At 48.7% G+C, this 15,000-nt stretch overlaps 25 non-coding genes across 25 annotated transcripts; all 25 read left to right on the top strand.

Annotated features, from left to right (window-relative positions):
- The first annotated feature begins 32 nt into the window (after positions 1–32).
- LOC127141533 (5S ribosomal RNA) lies at positions 33–151 on the top strand. Its single transcript, XR_007812049.1, has one exon. It is a non-coding gene; the product is annotated as a 5S ribosomal RNA (ribosomal RNA).
- Positions 152–646: 495 nt separating this feature from the next.
- LOC127141532 (5S ribosomal RNA) lies at positions 647–765 on the top strand. The gene has a single exon (XR_007812048.1). It is a non-coding gene; the product is annotated as a 5S ribosomal RNA (ribosomal RNA).
- A 496-nt stretch (positions 766–1,261) lies between these two features.
- Positions 1,262–1,380, top strand: LOC127141531 (5S ribosomal RNA). The gene has a single exon (XR_007812047.1). It is a non-coding gene; the product is annotated as a 5S ribosomal RNA (ribosomal RNA).
- Positions 1,381–1,875: 495 nt separating this feature from the next.
- LOC127141530 (5S ribosomal RNA) lies at positions 1,876–1,994 on the top strand. The gene has a single exon (XR_007812046.1). It is a non-coding gene; the product is annotated as a 5S ribosomal RNA (ribosomal RNA).
- A 495-nt stretch (positions 1,995–2,489) lies between these two features.
- Positions 2,490–2,608, top strand: LOC127141529 (5S ribosomal RNA). Its single transcript, XR_007812045.1, has one exon. It is a non-coding gene; the product is annotated as a 5S ribosomal RNA (ribosomal RNA).
- Positions 2,609–3,104: 496 nt separating this feature from the next.
- LOC127141528 (5S ribosomal RNA) lies at positions 3,105–3,223 on the top strand. Its single transcript, XR_007812044.1, has one exon. It is a non-coding gene; the product is annotated as a 5S ribosomal RNA (ribosomal RNA).
- Positions 3,224–3,718: 495 nt separating this feature from the next.
- Positions 3,719–3,837, top strand: LOC127141527 (5S ribosomal RNA). The gene has a single exon (XR_007812043.1). It is a non-coding gene; the product is annotated as a 5S ribosomal RNA (ribosomal RNA).
- A 495-nt stretch (positions 3,838–4,332) lies between these two features.
- LOC127141526 (5S ribosomal RNA) lies at positions 4,333–4,451 on the top strand. The gene has a single exon (XR_007812042.1). It is a non-coding gene; the product is annotated as a 5S ribosomal RNA (ribosomal RNA).
- Positions 4,452–4,946: 495 nt separating this feature from the next.
- LOC127141524 (5S ribosomal RNA) lies at positions 4,947–5,065 on the top strand. Its single transcript, XR_007812040.1, has one exon. It is a non-coding gene; the product is annotated as a 5S ribosomal RNA (ribosomal RNA).
- Positions 5,066–5,560: 495 nt separating this feature from the next.
- On the top strand, positions 5,561–5,679 carry LOC127141523 (5S ribosomal RNA). The gene has a single exon (XR_007812039.1). It is a non-coding gene; the product is annotated as a 5S ribosomal RNA (ribosomal RNA).
- A 496-nt stretch (positions 5,680–6,175) lies between these two features.
- On the top strand, positions 6,176–6,294 carry LOC127141522 (5S ribosomal RNA). The gene has a single exon (XR_007812038.1). It is a non-coding gene; the product is annotated as a 5S ribosomal RNA (ribosomal RNA).
- A 495-nt stretch (positions 6,295–6,789) lies between these two features.
- On the top strand, positions 6,790–6,908 carry LOC127141521 (5S ribosomal RNA). Its single transcript, XR_007812037.1, has one exon. It is a non-coding gene; the product is annotated as a 5S ribosomal RNA (ribosomal RNA).
- Positions 6,909–7,403: 495 nt separating this feature from the next.
- Positions 7,404–7,522, top strand: LOC127141520 (5S ribosomal RNA). The gene has a single exon (XR_007812036.1). It is a non-coding gene; the product is annotated as a 5S ribosomal RNA (ribosomal RNA).
- A 496-nt stretch (positions 7,523–8,018) lies between these two features.
- On the top strand, positions 8,019–8,137 carry LOC127141519 (5S ribosomal RNA). The gene has a single exon (XR_007812035.1). It is a non-coding gene; the product is annotated as a 5S ribosomal RNA (ribosomal RNA).
- A 496-nt stretch (positions 8,138–8,633) lies between these two features.
- Positions 8,634–8,752, top strand: LOC127141518 (5S ribosomal RNA). The gene has a single exon (XR_007812034.1). It is a non-coding gene; the product is annotated as a 5S ribosomal RNA (ribosomal RNA).
- Positions 8,753–9,248: 496 nt separating this feature from the next.
- On the top strand, positions 9,249–9,367 carry LOC127141517 (5S ribosomal RNA). Its single transcript, XR_007812033.1, has one exon. It is a non-coding gene; the product is annotated as a 5S ribosomal RNA (ribosomal RNA).
- A 495-nt stretch (positions 9,368–9,862) lies between these two features.
- On the top strand, positions 9,863–9,981 carry LOC127141516 (5S ribosomal RNA). The gene has a single exon (XR_007812032.1). It is a non-coding gene; the product is annotated as a 5S ribosomal RNA (ribosomal RNA).
- Positions 9,982–10,476: 495 nt separating this feature from the next.
- LOC127141515 (5S ribosomal RNA) lies at positions 10,477–10,595 on the top strand. The gene has a single exon (XR_007812031.1). It is a non-coding gene; the product is annotated as a 5S ribosomal RNA (ribosomal RNA).
- A 495-nt stretch (positions 10,596–11,090) lies between these two features.
- LOC127141513 (5S ribosomal RNA) lies at positions 11,091–11,209 on the top strand. Its single transcript, XR_007812029.1, has one exon. It is a non-coding gene; the product is annotated as a 5S ribosomal RNA (ribosomal RNA).
- Positions 11,210–11,704: 495 nt separating this feature from the next.
- Positions 11,705–11,823, top strand: LOC127141512 (5S ribosomal RNA). Its single transcript, XR_007812028.1, has one exon. It is a non-coding gene; the product is annotated as a 5S ribosomal RNA (ribosomal RNA).
- Positions 11,824–12,318: 495 nt separating this feature from the next.
- Positions 12,319–12,437, top strand: LOC127141511 (5S ribosomal RNA). Its single transcript, XR_007812027.1, has one exon. It is a non-coding gene; the product is annotated as a 5S ribosomal RNA (ribosomal RNA).
- Positions 12,438–12,932: 495 nt separating this feature from the next.
- On the top strand, positions 12,933–13,051 carry LOC127141510 (5S ribosomal RNA). Its single transcript, XR_007812026.1, has one exon. It is a non-coding gene; the product is annotated as a 5S ribosomal RNA (ribosomal RNA).
- A 495-nt stretch (positions 13,052–13,546) lies between these two features.
- LOC127141509 (5S ribosomal RNA) lies at positions 13,547–13,665 on the top strand. Its single transcript, XR_007812025.1, has one exon. It is a non-coding gene; the product is annotated as a 5S ribosomal RNA (ribosomal RNA).
- A 494-nt stretch (positions 13,666–14,159) lies between these two features.
- LOC127141508 (5S ribosomal RNA) lies at positions 14,160–14,278 on the top strand. Its single transcript, XR_007812024.1, has one exon. It is a non-coding gene; the product is annotated as a 5S ribosomal RNA (ribosomal RNA).
- A 494-nt stretch (positions 14,279–14,772) lies between these two features.
- Positions 14,773–14,891, top strand: LOC127141507 (5S ribosomal RNA). The gene has a single exon (XR_007812023.1). It is a non-coding gene; the product is annotated as a 5S ribosomal RNA (ribosomal RNA).
- Positions 14,892–15,000: the final 109 nt, after the last annotated feature.

Here is a 15,000-nt window from a genome sequence, read left to right as displayed (position 1 = left end):
GTATAAAGGGTCTGTCTTCAGCAGCCGCTGTGGCTTACGGCCACACCACCCTGAGCGCGCCCGATCTCGTCTGATCTCGGAAGCTAAGCAGGGTCGGGCCTGGTTAGTACTTGGATGGGAGACCGCCTGGGAATACCAGGTGCCGTAAGCTTTTTGTCCCCATCTTTTCCTGCCTATCTTACAGCAGCAGAATGCCGCTTCCTCTGTAGTTGAGACAGGGCACGCCAAAACTACTTTTATTTTGCAGCCTGTATTTCACGCTCTGTTTTGCACTTCTGTTTTATGTCACGTCGCTTTCGGCAATCGGGTATTAGGCGCTGGAAAGTCACCTCTGTAAAGTCTGCACTGCTGCCGAATGAATGAGCGCAGTCTGGGTTTTGGGCACAATGACCCAATACGTCGTCCACAAGGACGTGTGGCTCACCGATGTACGTTTTGAGCAATTTCGGACGAAAATGGACTTGGAACAGAGCCAAATGTTTGATCAGGCCATACGGAAAATTCTTGTTGGGTGGAGTAGTTATTTCTTAGTTTTGCTGTTGACTGTTAGAGAAAATCCCCATTATTGTTGATTGCTATGTGAAATAACAGATCTGCCAGTGTTATTTTGGCACGTATAAAGGGTCTGTCTTCAGCAGCCGCTGTGGCTTACGGCCACACCACCCTGAGCGCGCCCGATCTCGTCTGATCTCGGAAGCTAAGCAGGGTCGGGCCTGGTTAGTACTTGGATGGGAGACCGCCTGGGAATACCAGGTGCCGTAAGCTTTTTGTCCCCATCTTTTCCTGCCTATCTTACAGCAGCAGAATGCCGCTTCCTCTGTAGTTGAGACAGGGCACGCCCAAAACTACTTTTATTTTGCAGCCTGTATTTCACGCTCTGTTTTGCACTTCTGTTTTATGTCACGTCGCTTTCGGCAATCGGGTATTAGGCGCTGGAAAGTCACCTCTGTAAAGTCTGCACTGCTGCCGAATGAATGAGCGCAGTCTGGGTTTTGGGCACAATGACCCAATACGTCGTCCACAAGGACGTGTGGCTCACCGATGTACGTTTTGAGCAATTTCGGACGAAAATGGACTTGGAACAGAGCCAAATGTTTGATCAGGCCATACGGAAAATTCTTGTTGGGTGGAGTAGTTATTTCTTAGTTTTGCTGTTGACTGTTAGAGAAAATCCCCATTATTGTTGATTGCTATGTGAAATAACAGATCTGCCAGTGTTATTTTGGCACGTATAAAGGGTCTGTCTTCAGCAGCCGCTGTGGCTTACGGCCACACCACCCTGAGCGCGCCCGATCTCGTCTGATCTCGGAAGCTAAGCAGGGTCGGGCCTGGTTAGTACTTGGATGGGAGACCGCCTGGGAATACCAGGTGCCGTAAGCTTTTTGTCCCCATCTTTTCCTGCCTATCTTACAGCAGCAGAATGCCGCTTCCTCTGTAGTTGAGACAGGGCACGCCCAAACTACTTTTATTTTGCAGCCTGTATTTCACGCTCTGTTTTGCACTTCTGTTTTATGTCACGTCGCTTTCGGCAATCGGGTATTAGGCGCTGGAAAGTCACCTCTGTAAAGTCTGCACTGCTGCCGAATGAATGAGCGCAGTCTGGGTTTTGGGCACAATGACCCAATACGTCGTCCACAAGGACGTGTGGCTCACCGATGTACGTTTTGAGCAATTTCGGACGAAAATGGACTTGGAACAGAGCCAAATGTTTGATCAGGCCATACGGAAAATTCTTGTTGGGTGGAGTAGTTATTTCTTAGTTTTGCTGTTGACTGTTAGAGAAAATCCCCATTATTGTTGATTGCTATGTGAAATAACAGATCTGCCAGTGTTATTTTGGCACGTATAAAGGGTCTGTCTTCAGCAGCCGCTGTGGCTTACGGCCACACCACCCTGAGCGCGCCCGATCTCGTCTGATCTCGGAAGCTAAGCAGGGTCGGGCCTGGTTAGTACTTGGATGGGAGACCGCCTGGGAATACCAGGTGCCGTAAGCTTTTTGTCCCCATCTTTTCCTGCCTATCTTACAGCAGCAGAATGCCGCTTCCTCTGTAGTTGAGACAGGGCACGCCAAAACTACTTTTATTTTGCAGCCTGTATTTCACGCTCTGTTTTGCACTTCTGTTTTATGTCACGTCGCTTTCGGCAATCGGGTATTAGGCGCTGGAAAGTCACCTCTGTAAAGTCTGCACTGCTGCCGAATGAATGAGCGCAGTCTGGGTTTTGGGCACAATGACCCAATACGTCGTCCACAAGGACGTGTGGCTCACCGATGTACGTTTTGAGCAATTTCGGACGAAAATGGACTTGGAACAGAGCCAAATGTTTGATCAGGCCATACGGAAAATTCTTGTTGGGTGGAGTAGTTATTTCTTAGTTTTGCTGTTGACTGTTAGAGAAAATCCCCATTATTGTTGATTGCTATGTGAAATAACAGATCTGCCAGTGTTATTTTGGCACGTATAAAGGGTCTGTCTTCAGCAGCCGCTGTGGCTTACGGCCACACCACCCTGAGCGCGCCCGATCTCGTCTGATCTCGGAAGCTAAGCAGGGTCGGGCCTGGTTAGTACTTGGATGGGAGACCGCCTGGGAATACCAGGTGCCGTAAGCTTTTTGTCCCCATCTTTTCCTGCCTATCTTACAGCAGCAGAATGCCGCTTCCTCTGTAGTTGAGACAGGGCACGCCCAAAACTACTTTTATTTTGCAGCCTGTATTTCACGCTCTGTTTTGCACTTCTGTTTTATGTCACGTCGCTTTCGGCAATCGGGTATTAGGCGCTGGAAAGTCACCTCTGTAAAGTCTGCACTGCTGCCGAATGAATGAGCGCAGTCTGGGTTTTGGGCACAATGACCCAATACGTCGTCCACAAGGACGTGTGGCTCACCGATGTACGTTTTGAGCAATTTCGGACGAAAATGGACTTGGAACAGAGCCAAATGTTTGATCAGGCCATACGGAAAATTCTTGTTGGGTGGAGTAGTTATTTCTTAGTTTTGCTGTTGACTGTTAGAGAAAATCCCCATTATTGTTGATTGCTATGTGAAATAACAGATCTGCCAGTGTTATTTTGGCACGTATAAAGGGTCTGTCTTCAGCAGCCGCTGTGGCTTACGGCCACACCACCCTGAGCGCGCCCGATCTCGTCTGATCTCGGAAGCTAAGCAGGGTCGGGCCTGGTTAGTACTTGGATGGGAGACCGCCTGGGAATACCAGGTGCCGTAAGCTTTTTGTCCCCATCTTTTCCTGCCTATCTTACAGCAGCAGAATGCCGCTTCCTCTGTAGTTGAGACAGGGCACGCCCAAACTACTTTTATTTTGCAGCCTGTATTTCACGCTCTGTTTTGCACTTCTGTTTTATGTCACGTCGCTTTCGGCAATCGGGTATTAGGCGCTGGAAAGTCACCTCTGTAAAGTCTGCACTGCTGCCGAATGAATGAGCGCAGTCTGGGTTTTGGGCACAATGACCCAATACGTCGTCCACAAGGACGTGTGGCTCACCGATGTACGTTTTGAGCAATTTCGGACGAAAATGGACTTGGAACAGAGCCAAATGTTTGATCAGGCCATACGGAAAATTCTTGTTGGGTGGAGTAGTTATTTCTTAGTTTTGCTGTTGACTGTTAGAGAAAATCCCCATTATTGTTGATTGCTATGTGAAATAACAGATCTGCCAGTGTTATTTTGGCACGTATAAAGGGTCTGTCTTCAGCAGCCGCTGTGGCTTACGGCCACACCACCCTGAGCGCGCCCGATCTCGTCTGATCTCGGAAGCTAAGCAGGGTCGGGCCTGGTTAGTACTTGGATGGGAGACCGCCTGGGAATACCAGGTGCCGTAAGCTTTTTGTCCCCATCTTTTCCTGCCTATCTTACAGCAGCAGAATGCCGCTTCCTCTGTAGTTGAGACAGGGCACGCCCAAACTACTTTTATTTTGCAGCCTGTATTTCACGCTCTGTTTTGCACTTCTGTTTTATGTCACGTCGCTTTCGGCAATCGGGTATTAGGCGCTGGAAAGTCACCTCTGTAAAGTCTGCACTGCTGCCGAATGAATGAGCGCAGTCTGGGTTTTGGGCACAATGACCCAATACGTCGTCCACAAGGACGTGTGGCTCACCGATGTACGTTTTGAGCAATTTCGGACGAAAATGGACTTGGAACAGAGCCAAATGTTTGATCAGGCCATACGGAAAATTCTTGTTGGGTGGAGTAGTTATTTCTTAGTTTTGCTGTTGACTGTTAGAGAAAATCCCCATTATTGTTGATTGCTATGTGAAATAACAGATCTGCCAGTGTTATTTTGGCACGTATAAAGGGTCTGTCTTCAGCAGCCGCTGTGGCTTACGGCCACACCACCCTGAGCGCGCCCGATCTCGTCTGATCTCGGAAGCTAAGCAGGGTCGGGCCTGGTTAGTACTTGGATGGGAGACCGCCTGGGAATACCAGGTGCCGTAAGCTTTTTGTCCCCATCTTTTCCTGCCTATCTTACAGCAGCAGAATGCCGCTTCCTCTGTAGTTGAGACAGGGCACGCCCAAACTACTTTTATTTTGCAGCCTGTATTTCACGCTCTGTTTTGCACTTCTGTTTTATGTCACGTCGCTTTCGGCAATCGGGTATTAGGCGCTGGAAAGTCACCTCTGTAAAGTCTGCACTGCTGCCGAATGAATGAGCGCAGTCTGGGTTTTGGGCACAATGACCCAATACGTCGTCCACAAGGACGTGTGGCTCACCGATGTACGTTTTGAGCAATTTCGGACGAAAATGGACTTGGAACAGAGCCAAATGTTTGATCAGGCCATACGGAAAATTCTTGTTGGGTGGAGTAGTTATTTCTTAGTTTTGCTGTTGACTGTTAGAGAAAATCCCCATTATTGTTGATTGCTATGTGAAATAACAGATCTGCCAGTGTTATTTTGGCACGTATAAAGGGTCTGTCTTCAGCAGCCGCTGTGGCTTACGGCCACACCACCCTGAGCGCGCCCGATCTCGTCTGATCTCGGAAGCTAAGCAGGGTCGGGCCTGGTTAGTACTTGGATGGGAGACCGCCTGGGAATACCAGGTGCCGTAAGCTTTTTGTCCCCATCTTTTCCTGCCTATCTTACAGCAGCAGAATGCCGCTTCCTCTGTAGTTGAGACAGGGCACGCCCAAACTACTTTTATTTTGCAGCCTGTATTTCACGCTCTGTTTTGCACTTCTGTTTTATGTCACGTCGCTTTCGGCAATCGGGTATTAGGCGCTGGAAAGTCACCTCTGTAAAGTCTGCACTGCTGCCGAATGAATGAGCGCAGTCTGGGTTTTGGGCACAATGACCCAATACGTCGTCCACAAGGACGTGTGGCTCACCGATGTACGTTTTGAGCAATTTCGGACGAAAATGGACTTGGAACAGAGCCAAATGTTTGATCAGGCCATACGGAAAATTCTTGTTGGGTGGAGTAGTTATTTCTTAGTTTTGCTGTTGACTGTTAGAGAAAATCCCCATTATTGTTGATTGCTATGTGAAATAACAGATCTGCCAGTGTTATTTTGGCACGTATAAAGGGTCTGTCTTCAGCAGCCGCTGTGGCTTACGGCCACACCACCCTGAGCGCGCCCGATCTCGTCTGATCTCGGAAGCTAAGCAGGGTCGGGCCTGGTTAGTACTTGGATGGGAGACCGCCTGGGAATACCAGGTGCCGTAAGCTTTTTGTCCCCATCTTTTCCTGCCTATCTTACAGCAGCAGAATGCCGCTTCCTCTGTAGTTGAGACAGGGCACGCCCAAAACTACTTTTATTTTGCAGCCTGTATTTCACGCTCTGTTTTGCACTTCTGTTTTATGTCACGTCGCTTTCGGCAATCGGGTATTAGGCGCTGGAAAGTCACCTCTGTAAAGTCTGCACTGCTGCCGAATGAATGAGCGCAGTCTGGGTTTTGGGCACAATGACCCAATACGTCGTCCACAAGGACGTGTGGCTCACCGATGTACGTTTTGAGCAATTTCGGACGAAAATGGACTTGGAACAGAGCCAAATGTTTGATCAGGCCATACGGAAAATTCTTGTTGGGTGGAGTAGTTATTTCTTAGTTTTGCTGTTGACTGTTAGAGAAAATCCCCATTATTGTTGATTGCTATGTGAAATAACAGATCTGCCAGTGTTATTTTGGCACGTATAAAGGGTCTGTCTTCAGCAGCCGCTGTGGCTTACGGCCACACCACCCTGAGCGCGCCCGATCTCGTCTGATCTCGGAAGCTAAGCAGGGTCGGGCCTGGTTAGTACTTGGATGGGAGACCGCCTGGGAATACCAGGTGCCGTAAGCTTTTTGTCCCCATCTTTTCCTGCCTATCTTACAGCAGCAGAATGCCGCTTCCTCTGTAGTTGAGACAGGGCACGCCAAAACTACTTTTATTTTGCAGCCTGTATTTCACGCTCTGTTTTGCACTTCTGTTTTATGTCACGTCGCTTTCGGCAATCGGGTATTAGGCGCTGGAAAGTCACCTCTGTAAAGTCTGCACTGCTGCCGAATGAATGAGCGCAGTCTGGGTTTTGGGCACAATGACCCAATACGTCGTCCACAAGGACGTGTGGCTCACCGATGTACGTTTTGAGCAATTTCGGACGAAAATGGACTTGGAACAGAGCCAAATGTTTGATCAGGCCATACGGAAAATTCTTGTTGGGTGGAGTAGTTATTTCTTAGTTTTGCTGTTGACTGTTAGAGAAAATCCCCATTATTGTTGATTGCTATGTGAAATAACAGATCTGCCAGTGTTATTTTGGCACGTATAAAGGGTCTGTCTTCAGCAGCCGCTGTGGCTTACGGCCACACCACCCTGAGCGCGCCCGATCTCGTCTGATCTCGGAAGCTAAGCAGGGTCGGGCCTGGTTAGTACTTGGATGGGAGACCGCCTGGGAATACCAGGTGCCGTAAGCTTTTTGTCCCCATCTTTTCCTGCCTATCTTACAGCAGCAGAATGCCGCTTCCTCTGTAGTTGAGACAGGGCACGCCAAAACTACTTTTATTTTGCAGCCTGTATTTCACGCTCTGTTTTGCACTTCTGTTTTATGTCACGTCGCTTTCGGCAATCGGGTATTAGGCGCTGGAAAGTCACCTCTGTAAAGTCTGCACTGCTGCCGAATGAATGAGCGCAGTCTGGGTTTTGGGCACAATGACCCAATACGTCGTCCACAAGGACGTGTGGCTCACCGATGTACGTTTTGAGCAATTTCGGACGAAAATGGACTTGGAACAGAGCCAAATGTTTGATCAGGCCATACGGAAAATTCTTGTTGGGTGGAGTAGTTATTTCTTAGTTTTGCTGTTGACTGTTAGAGAAAATCCCCATTATTGTTGATTGCTATGTGAAATAACAGATCTGCCAGTGTTATTTTGGCACGTATAAAGGGTCTGTCTTCAGCAGCCGCTGTGGCTTACGGCCACACCACCCTGAGCGCGCCCGATCTCGTCTGATCTCGGAAGCTAAGCAGGGTCGGGCCTGGTTAGTACTTGGATGGGAGACCGCCTGGGAATACCAGGTGCCGTAAGCTTTTTGTCCCCATCTTTTCCTGCCTATCTTACAGCAGCAGAATGCCGCTTCCTCTGTAGTTGAGACAGGGCACGCCCAAAACTACTTTTATTTTGCAGCCTGTATTTCACGCTCTGTTTTGCACTTCTGTTTTATGTCACGTCGCTTTCGGCAATCGGGTATTAGGCGCTGGAAAGTCACCTCTGTAAAGTCTGCACTGCTGCCGAATGAATGAGCGCAGTCTGGGTTTTGGGCACAATGACCCAATACGTCGTCCACAAGGACGTGTGGCTCACCGATGTACGTTTTGAGCAATTTCGGACGAAAATGGACTTGGAACAGAGCCAAATGTTTGATCAGGCCATACGGAAAATTCTTGTTGGGTGGAGTAGTTATTTCTTAGTTTTGCTGTTGACTGTTAGAGAAAATCCCCATTATTGTTGATTGCTATGTGAAATAACAGATCTGCCAGTGTTATTTTGGCACGTATAAAGGGTCTGTCTTCAGCAGCCGCTGTGGCTTACGGCCACACCACCCTGAGCGCGCCCGATCTCGTCTGATCTCGGAAGCTAAGCAGGGTCGGGCCTGGTTAGTACTTGGATGGGAGACCGCCTGGGAATACCAGGTGCCGTAAGCTTTTTGTCCCCATCTTTTCCTGCCTATCTTACAGCAGCAGAATGCCGCTTCCTCTGTAGTTGAGACAGGGCACGCCCAAAACTACTTTTATTTTGCAGCCTGTATTTCACGCTCTGTTTTGCACTTCTGTTTTATGTCACGTCGCTTTCGGCAATCGGGTATTAGGCGCTGGAAAGTCACCTCTGTAAAGTCTGCACTGCTGCCGAATGAATGAGCGCAGTCTGGGTTTTGGGCACAATGACCCAATACGTCGTCCACAAGGACGTGTGGCTCACCGATGTACGTTTTGAGCAATTTCGGACGAAAATGGACTTGGAACAGAGCCAAATGTTTGATCAGGCCATACGGAAAATTCTTGTTGGGTGGAGTAGTTATTTCTTAGTTTTGCTGTTGACTGTTAGAGAAAATCCCCATTATTGTTGATTGCTATGTGAAATAACAGATCTGCCAGTGTTATTTTGGCACGTATAAAGGGTCTGTCTTCAGCAGCCGCTGTGGCTTACGGCCACACCACCCTGAGCGCGCCCGATCTCGTCTGATCTCGGAAGCTAAGCAGGGTCGGGCCTGGTTAGTACTTGGATGGGAGACCGCCTGGGAATACCAGGTGCCGTAAGCTTTTTGTCCCCATCTTTTCCTGCCTATCTTACAGCAGCAGAATGCCGCTTCCTCTGTAGTTGAGACAGGGCACGCCCAAAACTACTTTTATTTTGCAGCCTGTATTTCACGCTCTGTTTTGCACTTCTGTTTTATGTCACGTCGCTTTCGGCAATCGGGTATTAGGCGCTGGAAAGTCACCTCTGTAAAGTCTGCACTGCTGCCGAATGAATGAGCGCAGTCTGGGTTTTGGGCACAATGACCCAATACGTCGTCCACAAGGACGTGTGGCTCACCGATGTACGTTTTGAGCAATTTCGGACGAAAATGGACTTGGAACAGAGCCAAATGTTTGATCAGGCCATACGGAAAATTCTTGTTGGGTGGAGTAGTTATTTCTTAGTTTTGCTGTTGACTGTTAGAGAAAATCCCCATTATTGTTGATTGCTATGTGAAATAACAGATCTGCCAGTGTTATTTTGGCACGTATAAAGGGTCTGTCTTCAGCAGCCGCTGTGGCTTACGGCCACACCACCCTGAGCGCGCCCGATCTCGTCTGATCTCGGAAGCTAAGCAGGGTCGGGCCTGGTTAGTACTTGGATGGGAGACCGCCTGGGAATACCAGGTGCCGTAAGCTTTTTGTCCCCATCTTTTCCTGCCTATCTTACAGCAGCAGAATGCCGCTTCCTCTGTAGTTGAGACAGGGCACGCCAAAACTACTTTTATTTTGCAGCCTGTATTTCACGCTCTGTTTTGCACTTCTGTTTTATGTCACGTCGCTTTCGGCAATCGGGTATTAGGCGCTGGAAAGTCACCTCTGTAAAGTCTGCACTGCTGCCGAATGAATGAGCGCAGTCTGGGTTTTGGGCACAATGACCCAATACGTCGTCCACAAGGACGTGTGGCTCACCGATGTACGTTTTGAGCAATTTCGGACGAAAATGGACTTGGAACAGAGCCAAATGTTTGATCAGGCCATACGGAAAATTCTTGTTGGGTGGAGTAGTTATTTCTTAGTTTTGCTGTTGACTGTTAGAGAAAATCCCCATTATTGTTGATTGCTATGTGAAATAACAGATCTGCCAGTGTTATTTTGGCACGTATAAAGGGTCTGTCTTCAGCAGCCGCTGTGGCTTACGGCCACACCACCCTGAGCGCGCCCGATCTCGTCTGATCTCGGAAGCTAAGCAGGGTCGGGCCTGGTTAGTACTTGGATGGGAGACCGCCTGGGAATACCAGGTGCCGTAAGCTTTTTGTCCCCATCTTTTCCTGCCTATCTTACAGCAGCAGAATGCCGCTTCCTCTGTAGTTGAGACAGGGCACGCCCAAACTACTTTTATTTTGCAGCCTGTATTTCACGCTCTGTTTTGCACTTCTGTTTTATGTCACGTCGCTTTCGGCAATCGGGTATTAGGCGCTGGAAAGTCACCTCTGTAAAGTCTGCACTGCTGCCGAATGAATGAGCGCAGTCTGGGTTTTGGGCACAATGACCCAATACGTCGTCCACAAGGACGTGTGGCTCACCGATGTACGTTTTGAGCAATTTCGGACGAAAATGGACTTGGAACAGAGCCAAATGTTTGATCAGGCCATACGGAAAATTCTTGTTGGGTGGAGTAGTTATTTCTTAGTTTTGCTGTTGACTGTTAGAGAAAATCCCCATTATTGTTGATTGCTATGTGAAATAACAGATCTGCCAGTGTTATTTTGGCACGTATAAAGGGTCTGTCTTCAGCAGCCGCTGTGGCTTACGGCCACACCACCCTGAGCGCGCCCGATCTCGTCTGATCTCGGAAGCTAAGCAGGGTCGGGCCTGGTTAGTACTTGGATGGGAGACCGCCTGGGAATACCAGGTGCCGTAAGCTTTTTGTCCCCATCTTTTCCTGCCTATCTTACAGCAGCAGAATGCCGCTTCCTCTGTAGTTGAGACAGGGCACGCCAAAACTACTTTTATTTTGCAGCCTGTATTTCACGCTCTGTTTTGCACTTCTGTTTTATGTCACGTCGCTTTCGGCAATCGGGTATTAGGCGCTGGAAAGTCACCTCTGTAAAGTCTGCACTGCTGCCGAATGAATGAGCGCAGTCTGGGTTTTGGGCACAATGACCCAATACGTCGTCCACAAGGACGTGTGGCTCACCGATGTACGTTTTGAGCAATTTCGGACGAAAATGGACTTGGAACAGAGCCAAATGTTTGATCAGGCCATACGGAAAATTCTTGTTGGGTGGAGTAGTTATTTCTTAGTTTTGCTGTTGACTGTTAGAGAAAATCCCCATTATTGTTGATTGCTATGTGAAATAACAGATCTGCCAGTGTTATTTTGGCACGTATAAAGGGTCTGTCTTCAGCAGCCGCTGTGGCTTACGGCCACACCACCCTGAGCGCGCCCGATCTCGTCTGATCTCGGAAGCTAAGCAGGGTCGGGCCTGGTTAGTACTTGGATGGGAGACCGCCTGGGAATACCAGGTGCCGTAAGCTTTTTGTCCCCATCTTTTCCTGCCTATCTTACAGCAGCAGAATGCCGCTTCCTCTGTAGTTGAGACAGGGCACGCCCAAACTACTTTTATTTTGCAGCCTGTATTTCACGCTCTGTTTTGCACTTCTGTTTTATGTCACGTCGCTTTCGGCAATCGGGTATTAGGCGCTGGAAAGTCACCTCTGTAAAGTCTGCACTGCTGCCGAATGAATGAGCGCAGTCTGGGTTTTGGGCACAATGACCCAATACGTCGTCCACAAGGACGTGTGGCTCACCGATGTACGTTTTGAGCAATTTCGGACGAAAATGGACTTGGAACAGAGCCAAATGTTTGATCAGGCCATACGGAAAATTCTTGTTGGGTGGAGTAGTTATTTCTTAGTTTTGCTGTTGACTGTTAGAGAAAATCCCCATTATTGTTGATTGCTATGTGAAATAACAGATCTGCCAGTGTTATTTTGGCACGTATAAAGGGTCTGTCTTCAGCAGCCGCTGTGGCTTACGGCCACACCACCCTGAGCGCGCCCGATCTCGTCTGATCTCGGAAGCTAAGCAGGGTCGGGCCTGGTTAGTACTTGGATGGGAGACCGCCTGGGAATACCAGGTGCCGTAAGCTTTTTGTCCCCATCTTTTCCTGCCTATCTTACAGCAGCAGAATGCCGCTTCCTCTGTAGTTGAGACAGGGCACGCCCAAACTACTTTTATTTTGCAGCCTGTATTTCACGCTCTGTTTTGCACTTCTGTTTTATGTCACGTCGCTTTCGGCAATCGGGTATTAGGCGCTGGAAAGTCACCTCTGTAAAGTCTGCACTGCTGCCGAATGAATGAGCGCAGTCTGGGTTTTGGGCACAATGACCCAATACGTCGTCCACAAGGACGTGTGGCTCACCGATGTACGTTTTGAGCAATTTCGGACGAAAATGGACTTGGAACAGAGCCAAATGTTTGATCAGGCCATACGGAAAATTCTTGTTGGGTGGAGTAGTTATTTCTTAGTTTTGCTGTTGACTGTTAGAGAAAATCCCCATTATTGTTGATTGCTATGTGAAATAACAGATCTGCCAGTGTTATTTTGGCACGTATAAAGGGTCTGTCTTCAGCAGCCGCTGTGGCTTACGGCCACACCACCCTGAGCGCGCCCGATCTCGTCTGATCTCGGAAGCTAAGCAGGGTCGGGCCTGGTTAGTACTTGGATGGGAGACCGCCTGGGAATACCAGGTGCCGTAAGCTTTTTGTCCCCATCTTTTCCTGCCTATCTTACAGCAGCAGAATGCCGCTTCCTCTGTAGTTGAGACAGGGCACGCCCAAACTACTTTTATTTTGCAGCCTGTATTTCACGCTCTGTTTTGCACTTCTGTTTTATGTCACGTCGCTTTCGGCAATCGGGTATTAGGCGCTGGAAAGTCACCTCTGTAAAGTCTGCACTGCTGCCGAATGAATGAGCGCAGTCTGGGTTTTGGGCACAATGACCCAATACGTCGTCCACAAGGACGTGTGGCTCACCGATGTACGTTTTGAGCAATTTCGGACGAAAATGGACTTGGAACAGAGCCAAATGTTTGATCAGGCCATACGGAAAATTCTTGTTGGGTGGAGTAGTTATTTCTTAGTTTTGCTGTTGACTGTTAGAGAAAATCCCCATTATTGTTGATTGCTATGTGAAATAACAGATCTGCCAGTGTTATTTTGGCACGTATAAAGGGTCTGTCTTCAGCAGCCGCTGTGGCTTACGGCCACACCACCCTGAGCGCGCCCGATCTCGTCTGATCTCGGAAGCTAAGCAGGGTCGGGCCTGGTTAGTACTTGGATGGGAGACCGCCTGGGAATACCAGGTGCCGTAAGCTTTTTGTCCCCATCTTTTCCTGCCTATCTTACAGCAGCAGAATGCCGCTTCCTCTGTAGTTGAGACAGGGCACGCCAAAACTACTTTTATTTTGCAGCCTGTATTTCACGCTCTGTTTTGCACTTCTGTTTTATGTCACGTCGCTTTCGGCAATCGGGTATTAGGCGCTGGAAAGTCACCTCTGTAAAGTCTGCACTGCTGCCGAATGAATGAGCGCAGTCTGGGTTTTGGGCACAATGACCCAATACGTCGTCCACAAGGACGTGTGGCTCACCGATGTACGTTTTGAGCAATTTCGGACGAAAATGGACTTGGAACAGAGCCAAATGTTTGATCAGGCCATACGGAAAATTCTTGTTGGGTGGAGTAGTTATTTCTTAGTTTTGCTGTTGACTGTTAGAGAAAATCCCCATTATTGTTGATTGCTATGTGAAATAACAGATCTGCCAGTGTTATTTTGGCACGTATAAAGGGTCTGTCTTCAGCAGCCGCTGTGGCTTACGGCCACACCACCCTGAGCGCGCCCGATCTCGTCTGATCTCGGAAGCTAAGCAGGGTCGGGCCTGGTTAGTACTTGGATGGGAGACCGCCTGGGAATACCAGGTGCCGTAAGCTTTTTGTCCCCATCTTTTCCTGCCTATCTTACAGCAGCAGAATGCCGCTTCCTCTGTAGTTGAGACAGGGCACGCCAAAACTACTTTTATTTTGCAGCCTGTATTTCACGCTCTGTTTTGCACTTCTGTTTTATGTCACGTCGCTTTCGGCAATCGGGTATTAGGCGCTGGAAAGTCACCTCTGTAAAGTCTGCACTGCTGCCGAATGAATGAGCGCAGTCTGGGTTTTGGCACAATGACCCAATACGTCGTCCACAAGGACGTGTGGCTCACCGATGTACGTTTTGAGCAATTTCGGACGAAAATGGACTTGGAACAGAGCCAAATGTTTGATCAGGCCATACGGAAAATTCTTGTTGGGTGGAGTAGTTATTTCTTAGTTTTGCTGTTGACTGTTAGAGAAAATCCCCATTATTGTTGATTGCTATGTGAAATAACAGATCTGCCAGTGTTATTTTGGCACGTATAAAGGGTCTGTCTTCAGCAGCCGCTGTGGCTTACGGCCACACCACCCTGAGCGCGCCCGATCTCGTCTGATCTCGGAAGCTAAGCAGGGTCGGGCCTGGTTAGTACTTGGATGGGAGACCGCCTGGGAATACCAGGTGCCGTAAGCTTTTTGTCCCCATCTTTTCCTGCCTATCTTACAGCAGCAGAATGCCGCTTCCTCTGTAGTTGAGACAGGGCACGCCAAAACTACTTTTATTTTGCAGCCTGTATTTCACGCTCTGTTTTGCACTTCTGTTTTATGTCACGTCGCTTTCGGCAATCGGGTATTAGGCGCTGGAAAGTCACCTCTGTAAAGTCTGCACTGCTGCCGAATGAATGAGCGCAGTCTGGTTTTGGGCACAATGACCCAATACGTCGTCCACAAGGACGTGTGGCTCACCGATGTACGTTTTGAGCAATTTCGGACGAAAATGGACTTGGAACAGAGCCAAATGTTTGATCAGGCCATACGGAAAATTCTTGTTGGGTGGAGTAGTTATTTCTTAGTTTTGCTGTTGACTGTTAGAGAAAATCCCCATTATTGTTGATTGCTATGTGAAATAACAGATCTGCCAGTGTTATTTTGGCACGTATAAAGGGTCTGTCTTCAGCAGCCGCTGTGGCTTACGGCCACACCACCCTGAGCGCGCCCGATCTCGTCTGATCTCGGAAGCTAAGCAGGGTCGGGCCTGGTTAGTACTTGGATGGGAGACCGCCTGGGAATACCAGGTGCCGTAAGCTTTTTGTCCCATCTTTTCCTGCCTATCTTACAGCAGCAGAATGCCGCTTCCTCTGTAGTTGAGACAGGGCACGCCAAAACTACTTTTATTTTGCAGCCTGTATTTCACGC

Source organism: Lates calcarifer, unplaced genomic scaffold (assembly GCF_001640805.2).
Source record: "Lates calcarifer isolate ASB-BC8 unplaced genomic scaffold, TLL_Latcal_v3 _unitig_5661_quiver_892, whole genome shotgun sequence".
NCBI classification, from domain to species: Eukaryota; Metazoa; Chordata; class Actinopteri; family Centropomidae; genus Lates; species Lates calcarifer.
The sequence above is the reverse complement of the archived record's forward strand: the minus strand, read 5'-3'. Positions and strand labels throughout refer to the sequence as shown.